The sequence below is a fragment of the Schistocerca piceifrons genome, unplaced genomic scaffold, assembly GCF_021461385.2.
Source record: "Schistocerca piceifrons isolate TAMUIC-IGC-003096 unplaced genomic scaffold, iqSchPice1.1 HiC_scaffold_943, whole genome shotgun sequence".
In the NCBI taxonomy this organism is placed as follows: Eukaryota; Metazoa; Arthropoda; class Insecta; order Orthoptera; family Acrididae; genus Schistocerca; species Schistocerca piceifrons.
The window spans coordinates 505001-510000 of NW_025729216.1; the positions used below are offsets into that span (position 1 = coordinate 505001).

The following is a 5000-nucleotide window of genomic DNA, read 5'->3' on the forward strand; positions in this document are numbered from 1 at the left end:
CATGTTGTCCCCTAACCTAACCCATGTTGTCCCCTAACCTAACCCATGTTGTCCCCTAACCTAACCCATGTTGTCCCCTAACCTAACCCATGTTGTCCCCTAACCTAACCCATGTTGTCCCCTAACCTAACCCATGTTGTCCCCTAACCTAACCCATGTTGTCCCCTAACCTAACCCATGTTGTGCCTTAACCTAACCCATGTTGTGCCTTAACCTAACCCATGTTGTCCCCTAACCTAAGCCATGTTGTCCCCTAACCTAACCCACGTTGTCCGCTAACGTAACCCACATTGTCGCCTAAACCTGCTCTGTAATTGTTATACGACTCGTTCAATTAGTGTAGTGTTGCCCACCCGCAACCCTTGCAATATAGTTCGCTACTCGCACTGCCCGCTCCCCTGTGTATCGCTTCATGTTAAACACCTTGCAAGTCTTGCTGACTTTCCACATGCTCCTGCTGTACACTGTAATGTGGATGGCAGCAGGACGTACATGCCGCCCCCCCCCACCCCTCCCCACGTCCCCACGTCCCCACCTTGCCCCCTGCCTTCGCAAGCTGGTTGGTGACAAGTTTGCATGTTCAATGCCCTTCGCATGCGACGTACGCAGGCTACGTTGTGGTGCGGCCTGTGTCAACTGTCCGCTGATGTCGTACGCGTGAACCACAATCTGTACTGCACATTCGTCCTTATGTACTGAATGATACATCGTGGCACATGTGTGACCGTACAACGACTGCGCCCAAAAACGGCGGACCATACAGTGCAAATATTGTGCACGCAGCTACGTGTCGTCTCCCTATGAGAGCTGGATTGCAGTGTGGTACGCCATAGAGACGTGTGGGAGGAACGGACGCCGTGGATGGCGATCAGCATGAGCTGTCTGTTGATGTATTCGGACCTAGTCGTCTCTCCTCACACACCGTGATGGCATGGTGCACCGCGTTCCATATCTGCGACATGCTACAGAGGCCGGTTGACAGTCGTTCGAGCAATGGACATCGCATACGTACGGGGGCCACCTTCCACGTATTGTCTAGGCGTGCACATTTTGTTGCGTGTATGTGGGCAGACGTAGTGTGGCGTGACACCTGACACAGGCATGCAATAATCGTTGAAGTTGCAAATGGCGATGGACGCCTGCGTTTTCTGGTGAAGTTACGCAAATGAAGAAATGGTAACCTGTTGTGGTGCGGTTGTTCTCGCTAGGGGTGAATCGGTGATGGCGACGATAGGTTGAGGTACTAACCGGTTGTTCCAGCGATACCCACCATGCCGACGAAACTGAACGGCATCTGGGTGTGAAGCGATACGTGGCGGTGGCTGGGTGGGACCGTCCCCGGCCGGTGAGGGGGCGCCTCCCGGCGTGCTGGCCGCGCGGTGCGTGGGCGCACGCGCTACAGCCGGCTGGTGGGGGCGGCCAGTGGCAGGCGCGCCGGCCGACGGACGCGGCAGGCGTCGCAGCTGCGCGCCGGCGCACCCTGCGCGCGGCGCCGTGCGGCCAAAGTAGGTCCTCGCGGGCCCGGTGCGAAGCGCGGTGGACATCTTCAGTGTGCTGGTCCGATTGAGGACTGTGTGCGTTGAGGATGCGCCGCCGCCCGGCGCTCGGCGCCGCGACGCCGTCTGCTGCTCGGTCGCCCCAGCGGTTCTCGCTGGTGGTTTGTATCGCAGCTGTGCGGATGTGTTGGCGCGTGCGCTGTGCTGGGAGAGTTCGCTTCGGCACCCAAGTGGGGCTTTTGTCCTTCTGTGGCGCTGGCGTTGGAGCTGCCGGTCACCGTAGGTGGCGCGTGTTGTCTCCCGCCGGCAATGCCACGACAGCACGCTCCCGGGCCTCTGTCGGCAGCGGCAAGCTCAGTTGGGAGCACGGGTGGTCGCACCGAAAGCGTCTACTCGCCTAACTCCGGGCGATTGCGCCTCTCTCGAACCCGACCAAGTACTTGGGACGGCGCTGCGCGCCGCCGGGACCTGAGAGGGTTTCGAGGTGTATTGTGCAGGGGAGCTCAGCCTCCTCCTGTTTGCAGAATGATTGAGCGGACGCTTGCGTGTTCGCGCGGGCCCCCAGGACACACTCCCGGGCGGCCGGCTGCTCAGTTCTAGTTGACGCAGCTCCCTGGTTGATCCTGCCAGTAGTCATATGCTTGTCTCAAAGATTAAGCCATGCATGTCTCAGTACAAGCCGCATTAAGGTGAAACCGCGAATGGCTCATTAAATCAGTTATGGTTCCTTAGATCGTACCCACGTTACTTGGATAACTGTGGTAATTCTAGAGCTAATACATGCAAACAGAGTCCCGACCAGAGATGGAAGGGACGCTTTTATTAGATCAAAACCAATCGGTCGGCTCGTCCGGTCCGTTTGCCTTGGTGACTCTGAATAACTTTGGGCTGATCGCACGGTCCTCGTACCGGCGACGCATCTTTCAAATGTCTGCCTTATCAACTGTCGATGGTAGGTTCTGCGCCTACCATGGTTGTAACGGGTAACGGGGAATCAGGGTTCGATTCCGGAGAGGGAGCCTGAGAAACGGCTACCACATCCAAGGAAGGCAGCAGGCGCGCAAATTACCCACTCCCGGCACGGGGAGGTAGTGACGAAAAATAACGATACGGGACTCATCCGAGGCCCCGTAATCGGAATGAGTACACTTTAAATCCTTTAACGAGTATCTATTGGAGGGCAAGTCTGGTGCCAGCAGCCGCGGTAATTCCAGCTCCAATAGCGTATATTAAAGTTGTTGCGGTTAAAAAGCTCGTAGTTGGATTTGTGTCCCACGCTGTTGGTTCACCGCCCGTCGGTGTTTAACTGGCATGTATCGTGGGACGTCCTGCCGGTGGGGCGAGCTGAAGGCGTGCGACCGCCCCGTGCGTGCTCGTGCGTCCCGAGGCGGACCCCGTTGAAATCCTACCAGGGTGCTCTTTATTGAGTGTCTCGGTGGGCCGGCACGTTTACTTTGAACAAATTAGAGTGCTTAAAGCAGGCAAGCCCGCCTGAATACTGTGTGCATGGAATAATGGAATAGGACCTCGGTTCTATTTTGTTGGTTTTCGGAACCCGAGGTAATGATTAATAGGGACAGGCGGGGGCATTCGTATTGCGACGTTAGAGGTGAAATTCTTGGATCGTCGCAAGACGAACAGAAGCGAAAGCATTTGCCAAGTATGTTTTCATTAATCAAGAACGAAAGTTAGAGGTTCGAAGGCGATCAGATACCGCCCTAGTTCTAACCATAAACGATGCCAGCCAGCGATCCGCCGCAGTTCCTCCGATGACTCGGCGGGCAGCCTCCGGGAAACCAAAGCTTTTGGGTTCCGGGGGAAGTATGGTTGCAAAGCTGAAACTTAAAGGAATTGACGGAAGGGCACCACCAGGAGTGGAGCCTGCGGCTTAATTTGACTCAACACGGGAAACCTCACCAGGCCCGGACACCGGAAGGATTGACAGATTGATAGCTCTTTCTTGATTCGGTGGGTGGTGGTGCATGGCCGTTCTTAGTTGGTGGAGCGATTTGTCTGGTTAATTCCGATAACGAACGAGACTCTAGCCTGCTAACTAGTCGCGTGACATCCTTCGTGCTGTCAGCGATTACTTTTCTTCTTAGAGGGACAGGCGGCTTCTAGCCGCACGAGATTGAGCAATAACAGGTCTGTGATGCCCTTAGATGTTCTGGGCCGCACGCGCGCTACACTGAAGGAATCAGCGTGTCTTCCTAGGCCGAAAGGTCGGGGTAACCCGCTGAACCTCCTTCGTGCTAGGGATTGGGGCTTGCAATTGTTCCCCATGAACGAGGAATTCCCAGTAAGCGCGAGTCATAAGCTCGCGTTGATTACGTCCCTGCCCTTTGTACACACCGCCCGTCGCTACTACCGATTGAATGATTTAGTGAGGTCTTCGGACTGGTACGCGGCATTGACTCTGTCGTTGCCGATGCTACCGGAAAGATGACCAAACTTGATCATTTAGAGGAAGTAAAAGTCGTAACAAGGTTTCCGTAGGTGAACCTGCGGAAGGATCATTACCGACTAGACTGCATGTCTTTCGATGTGCGTGTCGTGTCGCGCAACACGCTACCTGTACGGCTCGCAGTAGCCGTGCGCCGCGTGCGGAACCACGCGTGCCTCTCAAAACTAGCGGCAATGTTGTGTGGTACGAGCGCTGAAGCGCTGGAGCGGCTGGCGTGCGGCACCTGGCGCCTGGCGCCGGTTTTGAATGACTTTCGCCCGAGTGCCTGTCCGCTCCGGTGTGGAGCCGTACGACGCCCGTCGGCCGTGAGGCCGTTGGACACAGAACGCTGGAACAGGGGCCGCCACACGCCTCACTCCCGCCTATGCGACCGTCTCGAAAGAGGCGGCGGAAACTGAGAAAAGATCACCCAGGACGGTGGATCACTCGGCTCGTGGGTCGATGAAGAACGCAGCAAATTGCGCGTCGACATGTGAACTGCAGGACACATGAACATCGACGTTTCGAACGCACATTGCGGTCCATGGATTCCGTTCCCGGGCCACGTCTGGCTGAGGGTCGGCTACGTATACTGAAGCGCGCGGCGTTTGCCCCGCTTCGCAGACCTGGGAGTGTCGCGGCCGCCTGTGGGGCCGGCCGCGTCTCCTCAAACGTGCGATGCGCGCCCGTCGCCTGGCGGTTCGCATACCGGTACTTTCTCGGTAGCGTGCACAGCCGGCTGGCGGTGTGGCGTGCGACACCTCGTACAACGACCTCAGAGCAGGCGAGACTACCCGCTGAATTTAAGCATATTACTAAGCGGAGGAAAAGAAACTAACAAGGATTCCCCCAGTAGCGGCGAGCGAACAGGGAAGAGTCCAGCACCGAACCCCGCAGGCTGCCGCCTGTCGTGGCATGTGGTGTTTGGGAGGGTCCACTACCCCGACGCCTCGCGCCGAGCCCAAGTCCAACTTGAATGAGGCCACGGCCCGTAGAGGGTGCCAGGCCCGTAGCGGCCGGTGCGAGCGTCGGCGGGACCTCTCCTTCGAGTCGGGTTGCTT

At 57.1% G+C, this 5000-nt stretch overlaps 2 non-coding genes and 1 pseudogene across 2 annotated transcripts; all 3 read left to right on the forward strand.

Annotated features, from left to right (window-relative positions):
- Positions 1 to 2106: 2106 nt before the first annotated feature.
- LOC124772803 lies at positions 2107 to 4015 on the forward strand. Its single transcript, XR_007014263.1, has one exon. It is a non-coding gene; the product is annotated as a small subunit ribosomal RNA (ribosomal RNA).
- Positions 4016 to 4366: 351 nt separating this feature from the next.
- On the forward strand, positions 4367 to 4521 carry LOC124772900. The gene has a single exon (XR_007014355.1). It is a non-coding gene; the product is annotated as a 5.8S ribosomal RNA (ribosomal RNA).
- Positions 4522 to 4709: 188 nt separating this feature from the next.
- Positions 4710 to 5000, forward strand: part of LOC124772566 — a 7805-nt pseudogene continuing 7514 nt past the window's right edge.